Genomic DNA, 22,726 nt, shown 5'->3' with positions numbered 1-22,726 from the left:
CAAGTAGCTGGGACTACAAGCATGCACCACCATGCCCGGCTAATATTTTCTATGTATTTTTAGTTGTCCAGCTAATTTCTTTCTATTTTTGTTAGTAGAGACAGGGTCTTGCTCTTGCTCAGGCTGGTCTTGAATTCCTGACCTCGAGCGATCCACCTGCCTCAGCCTCCCAGAGTGCTAGGATTACAGCTATGAGCCACCGCGCCCGGCCTTCATTATGTTTTAATGTGGACTAATATTGCATTGTATGGATATGCCACAATTTATTTATGTATTCTTTAGTTAATGAATCTTTGTATTGTTTCCAGTTTTTGACTATTATGAATATTACTGTTATGAACATTCATGAACAAGTTTTTACATGGATATATGTTTTTCTTTCTCTTGGATGTATACCTAGGTGTGGAATTGCGAGGTCATAAAGTAACTCTATATATAACTTTCTGAGGAGACTCCAAACAATTTTTCAAAGACCAGCATCATTTTATAATCCCAACAGCAAAGTATGAGAGTTATAATTGTTCTACATCCTTGTCAACATTGGTAATCTATCTTTTTAAGGATAGTCACTCTGGTTAGCGTGAAGGGGTATCTCTCTGTGGTGTTAATTTGCATTATTCTAATAATCTTGACAACCATTTCACATTCTTATTAGTCATTTGTATATCATCTCTTAGAAAAAGTCTATACAAATGCTATGCCAATTATTCTTTGGGTTACTTGTCTTATTTATTATTGAGTTGCAAGTCTTCTTAAATAGTTTTTGGATATTGGGTTGCCTTCAGATATATGAAGATCAGATTTGCAAATATGCCTGTGAGTTGTTTTTTACTTCCTGTAAGGTATTATTGGCAGTAAAACATTCTAAATTTTGATGTAAGTCCAATATAATGACTTTCCTTTTGTCACATGTGCTTTTTGTGTCACATCTATTAGTAAAAACTATCGCCTAAACCAAGATCACAAAAATGTATTTATCCTTTTAAGATTTTTATAGTTTTAGCTATAAACAGAGTTAATTATTTTTCTGATCTCTTCTAAGAGTATACAGCCTTAGACATGGACACAGTTTTGAAACTGCCCAGAATGTGTGAGATTTTGTCTTATTACTGGCTTTCTAGGAGATGCCCCTGGGTTATGGTAGCTTATGTTCAGTCTATAGTTGGCAGAGGTTTTGAGTAAGCCCCTAGTGCCATTGAAATTGTCACTCTTTGTTTACTGAGAATGCTTTCAAGCTGGCTCCATTTTCTGCTCTGATTGCTCTTGAGTGGAGTCAGCTTAGCGCTTCCAACAATGTTCCAAAGTCCTAGGGTTGATGCTGAATCCAGTTCTAAGCACTACTTGAAAAAAATGTTAACGAACAATATATCCTAGAATGCTATGATACAAAATTACTAACACAGGTAAAAATGCATTATTTTAATATATGATAGCATATATTTCTTATAAAAACTTAAATATTGATAGAAAAATTAAAAGTTAATCTTTAATAGTACTTCCTTTAGAGTAAACATTGTCAACATTGTGAGTACTTGTTACTCGGTAATATTTTAACACAATTGCAGGCTTCAGATATAGTCATAATTTAGAATTATGCCCAAAAACTTTCTAGGAGTTGCCCTTGGGTTACAGCAACTTATGTTCAGTCTATGGTTGGCAGAGGTTTTCAGTGAGCCCCTGGTGCCATTGAAACTGCCACTTTTTGTTAACTGAGAATGTAAAAATTGTGAAATTTTGGAAACTCTTCTCTCATGTTGATTTTTAATTAATTAGTTTATTTATTTTTATTTTCCTTCATTTATTTTTTATTTGTATATGTTAATGGAGGTATACATGCTATTATGTTACATTGATATATTGCTTGTGGTGAAGTCAGGGCCTTCAGTGCATACATCACTGAAGCAACATAGATTGTACTCAATGGGACAGAATAGAGAAGCTGGAAATAAAGCCACATGCTTGCAGCCGACTCATTGTAGACAAAGTCAGCAGGAACATATACTGGGAAAAAGACACCCTTTTCAGTAAATGGTCCTGAGAAATTTGGATTGCCATATGCAGAAGAATAAAACTGGACTGCCATTCTCTCACCATATACAAAAATCAAGTAAAGATGGATTAAAGATTTGAATATAAAACCTGAAACTGTAAAAGTATTAGAGGAAAACCTTGGGACTCTTCTGGCCATTGGTCTAGGCAAAGGATTCATGACTAAGGCCTCAGAAGCATAGGCAACAAAACCAAAAATAAGCAAATAAGACTTAATTAAACTTCAAAGCTTCTGCACAGCAAAAGAAATAATCAGCAGTGTGAACAGACAATCTACAGAATAGGAGAAAATATTTGAAAACTATGGATCTGACAGGAGACTAATATCCAGTATTTACAAGGAATTCAAACAAATCAACAACAAAAAATAATTCCATTGAAAAGTGAGCTAAGAACATGAACAGACATTTTTCAAAAGAAGACAAACAAATAGCCAACAAGCATATGGAAAAATGTTCAATTAAAACTGTCAGGTAGCAGTCTGAAATGTGGTTCTTGGTATGCTCATGTCCAAAGAATGACCAGACACACCAAACAAAGTAAGGCAAGCAGGAAAATGAGGTTTATTGAGGAGAGAAAGATAGGATTATAGAGTAAGAGCAAGATATAGGTTTACAGAGCGAAATACATATGCTACAGATTACTACCAGACCCATTGTCATAGCAAAAAAGAGAGTGAGCTTGGTTATGGTATGGGTCTTGTTTTATAGTGTCCAGATAGGGACCTCCCTGTGGTTCAAACATCGCCAAGGAACCACTTTGATCTGGCAGTCGGTAGTTACATGACCTGAGTCTCACTGTGCATGTCGACCTCTCATGATCCTCTCTGAAAGCCCATTGTGGGTGGTGAATCCCAAGGCCCCCCACTTTAGTCGTTAGGAGACAGGGACTCCCTTGCTATCCATCTAACAAAACCACAATGAAATATCATCTTACACCAATCTGAATGGCTACTATTAAAAAGACAAAAAATAATGGTGTTAATTTTTAAATCTTCACCACAGATATTATCTCATAGCAGTGTTTTGAAGTCTAATTATTTAATTCTGTAAATCAGGATTATTATGATCTTTGTCATTGTTATCAATAATCATTAATTTTTAAAAATAAAATTGGAATTATATTGCAGATAAAGATTGATTTTTTCTTTAGTCATCTAAAATATAAGTGACTATTTTTATATTATATGAATAAAAACATAAGTACTTTAATAATCATATACTATATTATCAGACAAATGTGATATAAATTCATTTGGTATTATAATTCTTAGATTGTAATTATGCCATCTAACTTAATTTTTACTCATCTCTCATGTTTCTTCACTCACTTTTTCCATTTCTTGTTCTATATGATCAATGTATTTTTTCTTTCTGTGATTTAAAGGCATATATATTATTCTACTAGTGGCTATTTTTCATTTAACAGCTGTTTTAATATTATTTTCCTTCTTATTGTCAAGGTAAAAATAATCTAACTTTATGAGTTAAACATTCAGCATATTTTACTTCTTTACCTCACTTGGTATTTCATTTATATAAGCACAGGAGTGGTGGTGGTGGTGATGCTGATGCTGATGATGCTAGTTAACGGTGTTAAACTGGCTACATTATACACTACTTTTTATCTTATGATCTAAATCTTCTGTAAAACTTTTCTTGTGTGTATTTTGTTTTGTTTGACTTTACATCTAGGCCAACAGGAATGCAACATTCTTTGGGTTTCATTAAGAAAGAGTTTTCTCTGGTTCCCGATATTCTAAAAATGAGTTTGTGTGGCTCTCAGACATTTATGGCAAAATACCACAGGTGAGTTGTTTAAATGAAAGACATTTATCTCTCATGGTTCTGAAGGCTAGAAGTCCCAGATCAAGGTGCCAGCACACACTGTTTTTGTTTAGAGCTTTCTCCTGGCTTGTAGATGGTTGTATTTCTCTTTCTTCCCTTTTCTTCTGTGTGTGAACAAAGGGATCTCTTGTGTCTCTTCCTCTTGTTATAAGGACACCAGTCCTACCAGATTAAGACCCCACCCTTATGACCTCACTTCACCTTTATTACCTCCTTATAGGCCCAATTTCCAAATACAGTAACATTGGGGATTAGGACTTCAATATATGAATATAGGGGGACACAATTTGGTCTATAACACATATCTGTACTATATCTAGAAGAAATTTCTTGTGTTTATAATATTTATCAGAGTTCTTTTACTACCCAAAATTATCTGTAATGAAAAAAAATTACCTTTTTCCCACAATATTACAATTTCTGTGTACATATTTATTTCACCAATACAGAAAATTTAATTTCATTAAAACTCATTAATATACCTTCTAGAGATTTAATATCAACTTGTACTTTCAAAAATATAGAGGTATAAAAGCAGGTGGTGCTCAGTAAATATTGTTTAACTACTGGAATGCTGATAAAATTTATTAGTACATGTCCTTATTACACATTGCTGTATTAATATTTACACATTCTACTTTTGAGACTATAACATTTTTATGTAAGCGGAATTTTTTCTTTTTGCTCAGTGTTTATTGAACTCAAATGATATAATTCAAATTAGTTATTATGTGATTGCCATGAATAAAAGGCAATAATATTTAATTGAAAATGTATAACATCTTATAAGTCAAATACTCGTCTTTTGCTCACATTTTATTTTGTTAACATTTGTTCAGTCACTGTGAATTGCTTGTATGCATTTAATATATAGTTTTGGATTCAAATATTCCTTTTCTCTTTTCTTCACTATATACAAACAAACCACTAATGTAAAAATCACAAAAGCCAGTCATGAGTTATAAAGTGTGGAGAAGCTCTGCCTAAAACCATTTTGAACTAATTTTGTAATCCCTTTTTTAAAGTAAGGTAGTCTTTTATTAGTTCAAAATAATCTTCCAACATGCTATGCAACTATTTATCTATGCATTATGTAAAAATATTATATAATGACTATGTCCTAAATGGTAACCACTGGACTAGATTCTCAGAATTCAGGGGTTAAAGGCACAGAATTTGCACTCAATAATTGCACTGAAGGTGGGAGAAAAAATGAATATAAGAAAGTGGGATTATATTCTGTGCATATTAAATCACATTATATTGTTTTGAACAATGAAATTGTATATTTATTGAGGCATTGACTCTCAAGACAAAACTAAGACTTACTGATGCAATGAATGATTTGGAATGTCTAGAACCAATAGTTCATTGATCACCTTTCAATAAACTGTATGTAATGTCCTTGAGATTTTAAATAATATATAAGTTATGGTTTGTCCATATAGGAGAACTTATTTCTCTTGTACATGTGGAAGCACACATTAACAAGATTTCTTTGCTGACATTGAGTAAATTAATGTTAGGTGCTTATAATTTCCTCACTGCCAGAAAAGAGAAGGTAGGTTGCTCTTCCACATAGGATTAGGTAGACCAAATACAATAGTGGCTCAAAGAGTGAAACTTTAAGATGACTCCAAGTTTTCTAATCTGAGTGACTAGACAGATGATAGAGTCATTCATCAAGGTAGAAGACACAGTAAGAGAAAAACTTAATTAGCAGGTTCATGTGTATACATGAAGGCAATTTAACATTCAGCTATAGATTTGGTAAATTAAGTCTTGTGGAGAACTCATGGGTGTCCATGAGGCAGCTGATCACTCTATTTTCCTACTTTTCAGTCACATTGATTTTATACTTAAGTCAAAGTGTGTTTCTCTCCCTATAGCCCCCAACAAAACTATCCTACCAATTGTCAAATGCAGCTTATTCTCTACCATCTTTAATCACTCTTTAGCTTGCTAACTTTTATTTATTTTGCTACACTTTCTACATGCTGCAGCAACATCCAGCTCATTACCTTTGACCTTCCAAATTCCCTTTCTTCAAATTGATACCTCATATAAGTGCCAGATTAAGATTTCCCAAACTCAGTGACTCAATATAGGTCATTTCTATGATCATGTATATTCAGTGATGCCCACATAATTCTCAGGAAATAAATAGCCAGTATCTGTCCTTAGCCTAGGGTTCATTAATTAAAATAGATTTTTAACAACATATATTTTCAAATTTATCTTTATAGACACTCAATATTACAGATAATTTGAATTATAAATTTTATCCACAAACACATAGTGTCTTTGCTTGATCTGTTAGAATATCTTTTGTTTTTTTGTCTTATTTCCAAAGACAGCTGAACTTTGACACAAACTGCATTGAGAGTGTGTGTGTGTATATATATAATTATATAGATATATATACAAATTTGGAAAATATAGCCATCTTAACAATAAAAAGTATTCCAATCCATAAACATTGGATATATTTCTACTTATTTAATAATGTTTTATAGTATTCAGTATAAATATATTGTACTTCTTTTAATTTACTCCTAAGAATTTATTATCAATGATATTGTAAATCAAGTAATTTTAAGTTCAGATTGTTTATTGTTAATGCACAGATGGACAATTGATCTTTACATATTGATACTTTATCCTACAACTTTATGAACATGTTTATTAACTCTAATTGTGTGTATGCACCCCTTATAATTATCTATATTCATGACCATACCATCTACAGAAACATTTAATTTCTTATAAAATATGGATGCACTTTTATTTTTTTCTTATGTAATTTTCATAGCTATGACCTGCATCCCAATGTTATATAAAGGGTAAAAGAGAACATCTTTGTCTTATTCCTGATTTTAGGGAAAAAAAATTCCATCTTTTACCATTAACTCTATAAATTTGAGAAAGCTACCATCTATTCTTATTTTTGAATTATTTTTATCATGTAAGGATGTTGGATATCATCAAAAGTTTTTCTGCATATATTGAGAAAATTATGTTTTTTCCTCCTTTATTTTATTGAAATATTGTACAGTTTTTTAAAATATATGTATATATCTATAGGATACATGTGATGTCTTGATACAGGCATACGATAAGAATTAATCAAATCAGGATAATTTTGGTATCCATCATCTCAGGAATATATCATTTCTTTGTGTTAGGATCATTCCATTTCTACTCTTTTAGTTATTTTAAAGCATACCCTTACTTATTATTGATTACAATCGCTTTGTTGTGCTGTCAAATATTGCTCATGTGATCTAACCATCTAACTATATATTTGTAGCCATTAACCATCCCCACTTTATCCCCCACCCCCTTCCTGCTACTATTCCTAGCCTCTGGTAACCATCATTCCACTCTGTCTCCATGAGATCAATTGTTCTTAATATTTAGCTCCCACATATGAATGAGAAAGTGTGAAATTTGTCTTTCTTTGCTTGGCTGATTTCACTTAATATAATATTCTCCAGTTCCACCCATTTTGATGCAAAAAGCAGGATTTCATTCTTTTTATGGCTATAAATATTCCATTGTGTATATGTACCACAATTTCATTATCCATTCATCCACTGATGGACACATAGATTAATTCCACATCTTGACTACTGTGAATAGTGCTGCCATAAACATGGGAGTGTAGATATCTTTTCAATATACTGAATTCCCATCCTTTAGATATGAAGGCCATTAAATATGAAATGTCCAATTTTAAATCAAAAATGTAGTTTATTAGATCTCAAATAAGAAGTAGTATAATTAATCAATGTATCCGCCTAAACCATTGACACAATTTTGCTATCTTAATGGTAGCTTATTTATGCCAGCAGCAAAGAAGTCTGAAGTGGCAATGAAATCATAAAAGACATTTTCTACTGCTTGTTGAGAATTGAATGCTTTTCCTTGAAAAAAGTGGTCGGGAGCCTGGAAAAAGTGGTAGTCAGTTGGTGCAAGGTCTGGTGAATATGGTGGATGACAAAAGTTTCCAACCTCAGCTTCTGTAGTTTGAGCAGCATTGTTTGGGCGACATGTGGTCAAGCATTGTCTTGCGAGAGGATTGGCCTGTCTCTATTGACCAATCTTGGCTGCTTAATCACAAGCATTCTGATCATTTCATCCAACTGGTTACAGTAGACATCTGCTGTATTGGATTGATGAGGTTTCATGAAAGTGGAGTGGACAATATCAGCACTATAGCACCAAACAGAAAGCATTGGATTTTTTTATGAATATCTGGTTTTGGACTGTGTTTTGGCACTTCATCTGTATACAACCATTGTGCCAAATGCTTGCAATTGTCAAAAAGAATCCATTTTTATCAAATGTAGCAATACAGTGTAGAAATGGTTCAACTTTATGTCATGACAACAAAGAAAGGCAAGCTTCGAGACAATTTCTCTTCCAATGGTCATTTAATTCACGTGGAACCCATCTATCTGGCTTCTTTACTTCACTGATTTGTTTCAAATGGTACAATATTGTTGGAATAGTAGTGTTAAATTTTGCTGCTAATTCATGCATAGATTGAGATGGATTTGCTTCCACTGCAGCTTACAGCTCATCATTATCCACCTTGGTCTCAGGTCACCCACATGGCTCATTTTCAAGATTAAAATCACCAGAACAGAACTTCTGGAACCATCAATGTACTGTGAATTCAGCCACATCCTTCCCAAGCACTTCGTTGACATTTTGAGCTGTCTGCTTTCTACTTCTTTGAGATTCATCATTAGGTTGTTTATTTGAAGCTTTCTACTTTTTTGATGTGCGTACTTTTTGCTATAACCTTTCCTCTTATTACTGCTTTTTCTGTATCCCATAGGTTTTGATATGTTGTGTTTTCATTTTCATTTGCTTTGAGAAAATGTTTAATTATTTTAAATCTTTCCGGCTTGTGCCACAGGAGAGAACACCTAGGTTTTTTTTGGCTTGTCCAGATGTGGAGCACAAGGCAAAAGGAGGGGTGAGGTTCACAAACTCTCAGCCATGATATATTACAAAGTGAGTTCAGACTCCTCATTACAAGTTGGGTCTTTTTGAAAATTGTTTCTGAAAATCTCCTCTTTTTACTTAGAGAGTTTAGGTCATTTAGATCTAATGCTATTAATAATAAGCAAGGACTTAACAGCTTCCATTTTTGAGGTTTTTTTCTATATCTTAATACTTTTTCTTCCTCATTACTATGCTTTTTCTTCCATGTGTTTAGTATTTATTTACTAATGTATCATTTTAATTATCTTATAGTTTCTTTTTCTGTATAATTTTTGTTTGGTGTTCTTCTTAGTGGATGCCCTTGAGTTACAATTAGCATCTTAACTTAAAAAAATTATTTCTGATTAAAAAAAAATTAATTTCAATAGTATAAATAAATCTTTTCTTCAGTACAGTTCCATTTTATTCCTTTCTTCTTTGTGTTATTATTTTTATATAAACTATATCTTTACACATGATTAATCCACTCATATAATTTTATGGTTATAGTTTTATGCAATAGTCTTCTAAATTATGTAGAAGAGTTTCAAGCAAAAATATATCTATAATTTTTTAATTCATCTATATAGCTACCTTTATTGGTTTTCTTTATTTATTTACATGGATTTGACTTACCATCTAGGGTCCCTTTATGTCAACCTGAAATATGCACTGTATGATTTCTTTTAGGGTAAACATTAATACATTAGTGACAAATTCCTTTTTTAAAAAATAATCTGGGAGTGTCTTCATTGCTTTTTCATTTTTGATAAATAGATTTGCTAGACATAGAGCTGTCAGTTGACTGTCTTTTTCATCCAGCTCTTTGACTATTTCATTCCTCTGCCTTCCAGCCTACATGGTACCTGATGAAAAATCAACTGTTAATCTTACTGAGAATCCCTAGTATATCATGAGTCTATTCGTTGATACTCTCTATGTCTTTAGCTTTTGAGAGTTTGGCTATGATGTGTCAACTTACAGATGTCTTTGCATTTATTACTTTTTATTAATTTATTTTCTTTGATATTTATATTAAAGTTTACATCAAATTTTGGAAGTTTTTAACTTTCATAATTTCAAAATATTCTTCCTGCCTCTTTCTTTCTCTTCTCTTTATTTGACACTCTCATTATGCACATTTGGAACACTTGATCTCCCATATTTATTTTAGTCTCTGCTTAGTTTTCATCATTCTTTTTCCTTTTTATTCCTCAGTCTGAGTAATCTCAATTAAACTATCTTCAAGTTCGTTGATCTCTTATTTTCTCAGTTCAAAAGAATCTTTAGCCCATTTAGTAAAGTTTTCATTTCAGTTGTATTTTCAACTCCAGAATTTCTACTTGAAGTTTTAAAAATAATTTCTATTTTTTTATATTCTTAATCTGTGAGAAAGTATCCTCAATTTTTTAAGTTCTTCAAATGCAGCTTTTGTAGATTAATAAACCTTATAAACTATGTGTTCATAAAGTACTATGCTAATATAAATAATAAACATACTTTCCATTATTATTTCTACAATGATGAAAGCATTTCTTAATGATTTGCTACTGATCAATTTTAGGTTACTCTCCTCCAGAATATCTAACACATTATAGGTACTTAATAATGTATTTATTGAGTAATTAATACATTGAGAACATGTGAAAATATTTCTGATACTGCTTTGTTACCTCTCTGATGGGCTAAGATAAAATAAGTATTATGCAGAGAATCTGCAACTGTATGGTGTTTTTCCTAAAACATAATAAATCGTATTGTATACATATATGAACTATGTAAATATATATGTATAATTTTGTTATATCTGTATCTATAAACATTTTGAAACAATCCTTTATTTATAATTCAAAACATATTTAACATTGCAATGATAAGTACAAAAATGTAAATACTTTGATTTGAGAATTAATTTTTAGTCTTGAAAGGTTAAACATGCACTTAAATGTTACCTGGGATATTGAAAAGTATTCAGTTTAGTTGAGAAAGATGGCATTGGGGACCCTCAAAGAAGAACCAAAACACTCCCCCAACTCTAACTATTGAGAGTTCCTGATAACTTGAAGAGACTAATAAACTACTCTTTCCAATCCTTTTCAACTTGTGTTAAATGGAATTTATTTTTCAAGATCAGCACTTTAAACAAAAGTCACACTTTGCTTTATGAATTCATTAAAATAAATCTTTACTTCTTATATTGCCAGTCTTAGCATATATAAAAATATTTCATTTTTTAGAGTTTATATTTAACATTATAGCATTTATGACATATTTTACTTAATATTTAAATATTAAATCAAGCATTTGTTACCCAAGAAAATCATACTTGAGATTTAGTAAGCATAGGAATCTTCTGAAGCTTGTTATAAAATGTAGATCTACAATTGGTGCCCCAAGTATCTTAATACAATAAGCCTGTGTGAACTCAGAAATTTTTCCTCTTTAAAAACAGACCACCTAAAAATTATTCAAGTGACCTGTAGACATGTTTGCAAGGCAGTGCCTAAGCTAATTTTCTTTTTTTGAATAACACTATTTTAGAAATTTGAATTAAATACCAAAATTAAATGGCACGGTCATATGATATTATAACAGATAACTTTAAGTTTGGTTATTAATAATAAAAAGATAACATACATATTAAAAAAATCTCCAAAAATTAATTGGTGTATTATATAGTCATACTAAAAATTACCAAGTACCATGCCAAACCATAGCAAATGTATAGTATATTATAATTGGTATACTATATCATACTTAAATTTAGTCTCCAAAGTCCATTGAACCACAATTAGATATGAAACCTGAGGTGTTCCCATAAAATAAGTTAAACAATTGTTGCAGTTTTACTACAATGATATGATATTGTACATCAAATATCAACACAAAATGTCAATTTCTAAGGAAAATGTAAACAATTATAATATTTTAAAATTATATAAAGTGGGTATATTAAAAAGATTGTAATAATGTACTGAACACATTATAGTAAGGTCTTCAGTTCAGCAAACTCTTCACCTCTTATTTAATTGAAAACACTTCTTGGATAATAAATGAGTGTGTAGCTGCTAAAAGGTCAAATTAAAATGTATCTGGTGGCCCATGAGTATAACATGTATTTCTTAAACTTTTTGAAGGTCAGAGACAACAGCAGCAATTACCTTTCATTCAGGGAAATTTTTTAAGGTTGGATGTTATTTGACTTAGGTAAATTATGTTGTGAAGACAGCCCAACCCTAGCTGCAGAGATTACCTTCAACTGACAAGATAATTCAGGAATAATCCAGACAAGTGTTGAGCAGTTTGGCATCCTTTAGCTCCTTATTCAGTAACATGGAGTGTGTCTACCAGACATCTCAATCTCACATTCTTTCAGTCAAGGGAGTCTCTGTTAAAGGAGGGATCTGAAAAATGGAATGAAGTCTTGCAAGGAAAATTGGCCTGTTCTTACAGAGTTGTTAAGGTTATAAGATAATTATAATCTTTTTTGCCAGCTAATTAATGCATTCAAAATATATTTTATATCGAATGGTGCTATTTTGTAAATGAATACTCTATAATATAATGATTTTTCAACAGATGTCTCATGTAAGTAAGGGAACAGGCATGTATATGTCAACTCCTTGTTTGCCACGTGAGATGAGTGCTCTAGGAAGACACAAGAGAAAACATAAGGGCCATGAAGCATGAGTATGTTTGGTGGGATCAATGACAGCCAGGTGACTAGTAAGGATGGAGCAGAGAGAATGGTAAGAACAGTAACAGATAAGGTAAGAGAGTGGCCAAAGAAAGGACACCCAGAGACACCGAGTAGAGACCTGACTGATGGCAGTGCAGCAAGAAAATAATTCAAGAGCTTTTGCAGTGGTCTGGATGAAGAAGAAAGTATCTTAGTCTAAAGAGGATATAGAGATAAAAGAAGCTGTCAGATTCAGAATGTGTGTGTGTGTGTGTGTGTGTGTGTGTGTATGTAGGTTGAGTCACTCTTTTTCTCCCCAACTTTATGATGATATAACTGACAAATAAAAATTGTATATATGGTGTACAACATGATGTTTTGATATATGTATACATTGCGAAAGAATTAAATGGAGCTAATTAACACATCCATCACCTCACATGCTCATCATTTTTGTGGGGCATGAGAACATTTAAGATCTACTCTCTTAGCAATTTTAAGTATATGATACATGATTATTAACTATTAATAGTCACCATGCTGTAAAGTAGACCTCTAGAAGTTACTTCACCTGTTTAACTGAAACTTTGTACTCTTCAACCAACATTTCCCTTCCATCAGCCCAGCACTTGGAAACCACTATTCTACTCTCTGCTTCTATGGGTGAGACTTTTCTAGATTCTATATGTAAGTGAGATTATGCAGTATTTGTCTTTCTGTTTCAGGCTTATTTCACTTAACATAATATCCTCTAGGTCACCAACAACAGGATTTCCTTCTTTTTTAAGGCTGAATAGTATCCCTTTGAATAATTATACTAATTTTATTTTTTTTAGATATACTCTAAAGTGGGATTGTTGGATCATGACACAGTGCTATTATTCACTTTTTTAAGGAGCCACCATACTGTTTTCCTTATATGGCTGTACTAATTTACATTCACACCAACAGTACAAGGGTTCCCTTTTTGCCACATCCTCTCCAACACTTGTTATCTTTCGTCTTAGAATGACCATTCTAACAGTTACGAGGTGACATCTCATTGTCGTTTTAATTTGCATTTCCCTCAAATTACAGTTCAGCTACTGGAGAGCTGTGTTATTTGGGGCAGATTACTTATCTTTTCCAAATGTCAATATTTTCATCACAGAAATAGAGATTATAATGGCTAATTTTTATTACTGCTCTGGTGGGTATTTTCTCCTATATCTGTATTTATGTGACCTCATATATTTATGTATATATATGCTTGTAATAAGAATCTTAGCAGAGTGCCTGACACATAGACCTATACCAGGTACTCATTAATGGCAACCAATCCTTATTGCTGTATATAATCAATGACTTGTTGAATCTTGAAATACAAGATAATATTTTTGCCTTGACTTCATATACATTTAGCATTTATGTTGGAAGCATTAAATACACACTCTCAACAAAAATATTTAAGTATCTCTTTATTAGACAGATACAAATCTAAATTATCTGTGGTTTTATGTTTAATTCTTAACATCAAAATTTATTAAGTTCTTTGGCAACCTCAGGACATCTGGAATAAGATAAGAAAAGCATATCAAAAAATTACATGTGAAAATTTGAAATAATTGTGAGTTAAGACAGAAGTTAAAAAGTGTTTCAGGTATTTTCTGAGATACACCTATAGTTTTTTTTTGTCTTTTTTTTTTTTTTATTTCAGCTCTTCATGGGGGTACAAAAGCTCAGGTTATATACATTGTCCGTGTCCCGCCCATCCCCCTGAGTCAGAGCCTCAGGCGTGTCCATTCTCCAGACAGTGCGCCTGGCATTCACCATGTAGTCATACCTCCATCCCCTCTAGAATTCATAGAAACTATCATAGATTGTAGTGCTTTTTAAAAGTTATTGTTATTATTAATTGCATTGTTTTATACTTTCATCTTCTCTCTCCAGTGCTTGCAACTGTTTTTGGCTCAATGTCAAGCCTGGGTTTGCTGAATGAATATAACAATGAATTAATAAATTAATATTCAATTGGAAGTTCTAATACATCTGAGAAATAAACTTAGAATCTTGTTCTATTATTATAACTTATGAAAAATAAATGGTGATTTGCAAACATTAATGATCTTTAGTAAACTGAATTTCCAGTGGTTTCATTTAAGGTATAATATTTAATTTAATCTAGCAAAATATTTTTTCTGAGAAAAGTAAATTCTGGACCTTAAACCATACCTTTAATAATTATTTTTTTGTGCTTCTACTTGGTTTATTTTGTACTTCAACCTCTACCAATCCGGAATTCTAAATCTGGCAACACTTTTTAATTCATAAGCTATTATTTACAGTGGCAAGAATTTTAGCTGAAATGTGCCAATTTATAGAATAGAACAGAAAGACAAGTAAGTATTTTTGGATTTCAGGTGCTGTTAAATTCTAAATGGTTTGTTTCATTTTTTGTTGCAAAGTATTGCTTTTGTAGTAATTATACAGTATATTCCATGTAATGCCATAGGGTTGATCATTATCCTGTCATATTTTCTCTAATGTATTTTGCATGTTTCATTTCAGGGCTGTTAAATTAATATGATTAATTTGTTGAGATACAATATATTCAATATATAACAATAGAGTTTACTCCAATACAAACAGGAAAACAAAAGAAATTCTAATAGTGTCATTCCTTCATTTGGAGGTAGCTTGGCACAGTCCAAAGCATTTGGACTTAAAAATTGGGCAAATATCACTTTCAATTCCAATCTCTGCTAATAAAACAATAGGGGCTGAAGTGGGTAAACACGTCTTTGAGGAACTTCGGGGGGATTAAATAAAATATATTAAAAAAATCTCAGTAAGATGACTGTCAGAATTTGTCATTTTCTTCACCTTCCCTGTAGCTCACTTCTACAGCTGGAGACAGAATGGATTAAACCAATAGGGTACAGAAAAAGAACAGGTATTGCACTATATAAGTTTATAAATTGGTGTAACAAAACATTATTGTAGTATTTCAATGCCAATTTACAAAGTACATTAACTCATGGATGTGGAAGGAGGTGGAAGGGAATGGAAGGGTGTGGGAGGAAGCCTATGTACATATGTGGCACAGTAAAAGGTATCTGATTTAGTTAATATTGCATGTAGATTGACAATCTACACAAACCAAGATTCAGATAATTTCTTCAATCTGAATTAACATTATCAGCTCATTTCATTCACTGAGGTCAACAAGGAAACTCGGCACACTAGCTGTATGTTTTTCTGACTCACGCAAAAATAAAAAAGAAAATTAAGTCTCTTCATGTTGTTTTTCTGAGACAAACCAAAGATAAATTTCTCAAAGTTCTTGCTGTCTTCTTTAGCAGCATTTCACATATATTTTATGCATTTGTATTAGATGAAAATAAACCAGATTGCAAATCCTTTTTTTAAAATTTTAAACCATGTACCAAGTTTTTGTTCCAAATTGTGTAGGATAAGTTAAACTTAAATTGCGTTCTATTAACCAATATGATTGTATTTCTGTAAGCATAGTTATGTTGAAATAAAGCTTTAAAAAGCAAAAAAAAAATAATAATAATCAATAGGCTAACAAGACAATGATAAACTCAGATTGCCTGTATTAAGCACAGAATTTTCTGACAATGTTTTAAAATTAGGGTGGGCATTGCGTGATGAAAAATCATCAATACATAATCTTGACAAATTAAATTTTAAAAATTTTCAACATTTTCCTAATGAGTAAATCTCTCAAGATGAAGAGCTTGAAGGAGCTAAAGGTAACCCATAATCAAGAAGATTATATGGTGCAAAACAGCTTGAATACTGTCTTTCTAAGTGCTCTTACAAGTCTGCACTTGAAGAAAATCATAAATTTTACTGGAGAGGAAAATCATACCAATTGTGAAATAATGGATGTTTGGCCTTTGAAAAGTGCATGTAGTGTCTGATTATAAGGTTACTGATTTACTTAGCCAATGTGCTGCTTGTAACTTGCACTTTCAACTGTCATTTAAATTGTATTCAACTTTGGCTTAACTTGTATTCGGCTCATTGAAAACCTTAGGGAACCAAACCTAATGCTGTTTCAGAGAGTTTGGGAACTGTATAATCTCTCTTCAGCTCAAATCTGGTTGACAGAAACAATGGCCTGCTTTCTTAGCCATTCAAATTAATTGTGAAATCAAAAGAAACAAATGGCGAATAACTGGCTTGCCATTGAGTGGCATTTCTAGTTTACTCTGTATCTACTATAAATTCTCTTTTAAAATATACAAGAAAGGAAACATAAATGTTTTATTTACAGAATATTATTATTAGAAAGTAGATGAGCACTAACTAAAATCAAAGTTAAATTCTACTTAAATGTACATTCATTTAACAAATATGATATACACATACACACAAATACCAATATTCATTCTTCTTAACTCCCTGCTTCTTTTCCTCTCTCCTTTCCTCTTTTCTTCTGATTTCCCTTCCTTTCTTCTTTTTCCTACCTTTTTTCCTTCTTTCCTTTTTCTTTCATTTCTTCCTCTTCTTAGAAAAAATTTTGTGCAATGTATAGCTGATAAAATCAAATTTTATGTAGACATCATATAATAAAATTTTACTATCAAGTTTTACCACACTGGACATTAAAATTTTTGTTGCAAAATTAAGTGGGGGTCCTCTGAGTGAATTTATAGATTAACACCAATCTTTGATGGGATTATAAACCTTTATCCTTAAAAAAATATATTAAATTTACAAAACCTGAAAAATGGACTAATTAGAAGCAATGAGTATACAGTAATACAAGCTTTTATGGAACCAGAAACCTGTAAATATGTTGGTGCATATATGCATAATTTATGTTTGTGTGTAGCCTATATGTGTATCCTATATCTTTCTTATTATATAATTCCAGATTTACCTATAGAAATATTGAATGACTTCAATGTTACCTTGCCTAACATATTTTTTTAGATAGTTTGAGAGGATAGTCTGGATCATTAATATCAAATTAACTGTACAAATCTCATTTATACATTTATGTATTTCTCTCATATTCCCCCAAATTAGAATGCTTTTGATTTTATTTTTATAACTGTGCATAATGGTATTTTAAATACATGTCTTTGTCTTCTTCTCTCTCCATATATTTTTGGCTATTTATTTAGCTGTTAGTTGTTAATATTTTTCCATACATATAGTCTTAATTGCCCAATGAGAGGTATGCATCTTGTGAAATTTAATTTTTATGGTTTCAAAATGTATAGACATTCTGAACATAGTCTACTTTATGGTTTCCAGACTAACATGTAAAAATTCACATGAAAATATACTATATAAAATTATCAATCACATAAAAATAATTCAAAGTTTATTAATAAGAAGCAATATATGCATATATGAAGAACAGAAAATATATATGTGAACATTATAAACTGCTTATACACTGACAATATATTTGAGAAAAGTTGGATTAGTGTAATTTAGATATACAATTCTCAATCTCAATCATTATTTGTTGCTGAATATATTTTCTCCTCCTGACTCACATTTTCTCAATTTAGTTCATCAAATCTCAGCCTGTCTTTCGAGTGCACGGTTCTGGGCTCAGCCAGAGAATTGGGTAGAGTTTATATATAGAATCTGGGCCTCCCACCCTTTCTAGGATTCCCTCCTCACATTCTGGGGACTTGTGGTTGTTTCCAAGTTGATCTCCTTGTTCATCTGGGCAGATCTTGGGTTTTCTGTCAGTTGTTTCTATCAATCCTACTAGTAGGACTTCATCCTATTCTCAGGCTAAAGCCTTAAAAAAATGAGTAACTTACATAATGCCCTTTCTTTCTCTCCAGTTTCTATGCTCTCTCCCAGAATTTTCTTCTTTTGCTTTTCATGCCTCCAGTGCATTCCGCTGAGTGATTTCTTGGTATTAGTTCAGACTTTTTGGTTATCATCTGTGAGCAAGGGGATTCAGAGGTCAGCAGGAGCTTACTTCTCCACACCAGCAGTGGACTCAAATATTTGAGCTAGAGAAAGAAAGTGATTATGATACTGAGAAGACAGAATGACGATATGGGGGGGGGGTGTTGGTGATGGATCCCAGTATCCAAAGGACACTCATCTGGGAGTGTGACAATAGGGAAGAGTGTGAGATATGTCATTTCAGGACATTTTTAAAGCATTATGGGAATAAGGATTGCCAATAATGACCTGGAAAGCTTGATGAGTTTGGGAGTGGAATGTGAAAAACAATGGAATTATTGTTTGTAGGCTTTTTGTAAAAGAAAAGTGGATGATACCCAGATTATTTAGAGAGAGAAGCTCTTTAATCCTGAACTTCTCAATAAAACAGAAATCTCAGTGCTTGGACATAGTCTGCCACAAATTCATAAAGAGGTTCTTGAATTGTGCCAGCCTGAAATAGGTGTCTCACTGGAAGCAAGAAACAATATAGGAAAGAGGGAAGACTTTCCCTTTGCCCTTCGAAGGTTCAGTAATTCAGTCTAAGAAATAAACTGACTGTAGGCAGGTTAACAAGAGAAAAGGTATACGGATTTTATTATGTACACGAGGTGGCACAGGAAAGAGAAACGAATACCTTCTCACATCCAGTGAGATTTGGAAGATTTCATATAATCCTGGGCTACAGAAAGGCACAGGCATTGCAGCCTAGAGGAAGGAAAAGGGAAGTGACAATAAGCCAGGAGAGAGCAAGGGAAGTAAAGACCTGATGAAAAAAGGCTGTCCTGCTATGCAGCTAAATTCTGTCAGGTGATATAAGTTATCTGAAGGCAGCCCTCTTCCAGATACAGATATTTTACTAATGTAGATTTCTTTTAGAGGTGTACACTTCTTTTACAAAAGGAAAACTTTTCAGAGCTCCTCCTATCTTTGCAGTTTCTCAAAATAACTAGCTCAAATGATGCCAAAGAAGTATATTTTGGGTTGGCACATTCTGGTCTCCTCCAGTCATATTTTGGGGTGGTGTTTCCTGAGCCCCAACAACAGCATGGAAATAACCACAGAATATAGGACTGTGGGTGCGTGAAACAGGAGGTGATATGGAAATCTCTGGTCAACAGCAAAAGGTTACATCAGAGATAAACAGTATAGATAAAAAATACTGTTTTCTTCCTTTGGTTCCTAATTTATTTGTATCTTACTATGTGAATATTCTGAAAATGAATAATACTATGTTTAAAATTCTATTCCACTGGGTTGTTTCTAAGAAAGAAATATCTCAATATATGGGTATGTGTACATAATTTTCACATTGGTTAGAGTTTCCAGAAAGATACAATATTTCAAAGTTGTTTTATGTTTTAAGCATGAATTAGCTTTGGGGCATCACATAGGGTGAAACAGATATAGAATAGGGGTTTGGTCATTACAGTTACCTTCTTTTTTCATAGTAGGATATTTGTTAGCAAAATGTGTTTAATAATGAACAACAGATAATAATTTATTCAATATTTACAAATACTTAACATTGATTTCATATAGTCCCATCAGTAGGTGTTTATCCTTCCATTACTGTAGATTTTATGAAGTGCACTAGCTCTTTCTTTTTGACCACTGCTAAACAGCTTTGTCAGCTCTAAACTCTCTACTTTAAAAATACATATATATATATATATATATATATACATTTAAAATAATTTTTGTCCTACTGTAAAATAGGTTTTGTCAATGGCATCCACTCTGTGAGATCACAGCCCAGGTGCATTTTTGCTTTCACACAAAACATCCAGCCCATCTGTTCTTGGCTCCTTAGGCGACTTGGATAACATCTGTTTTACTTGTTTGTTGACATACATCAGCATTTGGGATGTGGTTGCAAAAACAGAAATCTGCACACTCATCATTCAATAGATCCTTGAGGAACAGCTAGTTTTCTTCCTTAGCTAACTTTAAAGACTTAAAGCACCGTCTTATAACTCCCTGTGTTTGAGAGGACAATTAATGAGCTACACTGTTAACATTGTTTGCTATGCTTATTCTATTCAAATGAAATTACATTCTTACATATTTATTTCTTTACTTATCTAAGGCTGCTTTCAGTTAAATCCTGTTTATGTTAATTTTTTTAGTGTTAAGTAACTTTACATTTTTAAGTGGTAATATTCACTTTAAATCCTTTGCTTTTTATAGAGAGAATCTATGTGTTATGTATGTACATATGCACACATGTGTGTTTGTATATACATTACATACATATGTAACATATTACATATATAATAGATATATATGAACTGAGATACATTTCACATGAAACATGAACATTTAAATTTATTATTAAAAATTTTTAATTATAACTTACCTTACTAATTTGAAGAAATAAGACAATAATATCATGCTTATATCTTACTAACTGGAATGAGTGGCAGTACTCTCAGCTGAAAAATTGTGTTTCTATATTTAAAGAACTAAGTATAAAAGAGCACAGAGATCACATTATTGAGGAATAACATGCTGTTGACTCTTTTCTTAGCAAATGTGTACTTATAAACATTTTTCGTTTGTGCCCTAAAATAAAAAATTTAACAATGATTTCTTGAAGCTTTCATTTTATTTTTTAATTTAATTTAATTTTTTACTAGTAATGGATTTTATTAGGATGTTCATGTAACAGAAAGATATTTTCTTCAAAAACTGATTTCAAGTAACACTATATAGGTATTTAGCTTAGCATTAATTCTTCTTTCATAATAATACACTGAACAGCATGCAATAGGAATCACCAAACATACAAAATTATACATAAAGAGACTTGAGGAACATTACTTTAAAACTTTTAAAGTCAATGCCTAACTTAAGATAGTAAAGTAAATAGATGTATTTTTGTTTTTATTTTTTTGATAACATTTAACATGACACATATAAGTAAATTGTGCTTTGATTATGAAAAAATTTTTGTTTAAAATATAAAGTTAATTTTAAATACTTTCAGCTGTAAGTAAATTGAACAACACAAAGTTATAATAGAAAGTAGGCAACTGCCTCCCTTGACAAAGGAATGTTTTTTTTTTTTAACATTTTGATTGTATTTATTTTTTTCTTCTACATTTTTTAAATTTCAGAACATTATGGGGGTATAAATGTTTTGGTTACATGGAATGCTTTTGTACTGCTTGAGTCAAAGTCCTTTATTCAATAAATGGTGCTGGGAAAATTGGATAGCCACATGTAGAAAATTGAAACAGGATCCGCACCTCTGATCACTCACAAAAATTAATTCAAGATGGATAAAAGACTTCAATTTAAGTGTGTTAAATCCCATGAAACTGTGAGAATTCTAGAAGAAAATGTTGGAAAAACTGTTCTAGATATTGGCCTAGGAAAAAATTTATGAAGAAGACCCCAAAGGAAATCACAGCAACAACAAAAATAAATAAATGGGATCTGATTAAGTTAAAAAGTTTCTGCACAGCCAAGGAAACAATCAACAGAGCAAATAGACAACTTACAAAATGGGAGAAAATATTTGCATGCTATATATCCAATAAAGGGCTAATAACCAGAGTTTACAAAGAATTTATGCAAACCAGCAAGGAAATATCAAACAACCCCATTGAAAAGTGGGCAGAAGACATGAACAGAAGCTTTTCAAAAGAAGACTAATGACCAATACACCTATGAAAAAATGCTCAATGTCACAAATCATCAGAGAAATGCAAAGCAAAACCACAATGAGCTATCACCTAACCCCAGTGAGAATGGCTTTCATCAAAAAGTCCCGAAACAATAGATGCTGCTGTGGATGCAAAGAGAAAGGAACACTTATACACTGTTGGTGGGACTGCAAACTAGTGTAACCACTATGGAAAAGGGTATGGAGATTCCTCAAAGAACTAAAAGTAAATCTACCATTTGATCCAGCAATCCTACTACTGATTATTTACTCTGAAAAAAAAAGTCATTTTATCGAAAAAAAAAAAAAAAACTTGCACTCGAATGTTTATAGCAGCGTAATTCACAATTGCAAAGATGTGGAATCAGCCCAACTGCTCATCAATTCATGAGTGGATTAATAAAATGTGATATATGTATACTGTGGAGTAATACTCAGCCATAAAAAATGAATTAATACCTTTTGCAACACTCTGGATGGAACTGGAGACCATTATCTATTTCTTTTCATTTATCCTCAGAAAAAAGTTCTATGCAAACATTTCCACTCATGCTCATC

This window comes from Lemur catta, chromosome 1 (genome assembly GCF_020740605.2).
Source record: "Lemur catta isolate mLemCat1 chromosome 1, mLemCat1.pri, whole genome shotgun sequence".
NCBI classification, from domain to species: domain Eukaryota; kingdom Metazoa; phylum Chordata; class Mammalia; order Primates; family Lemuridae; genus Lemur; species Lemur catta.
Note: the sequence above shows the minus strand (reverse complement) of the source record.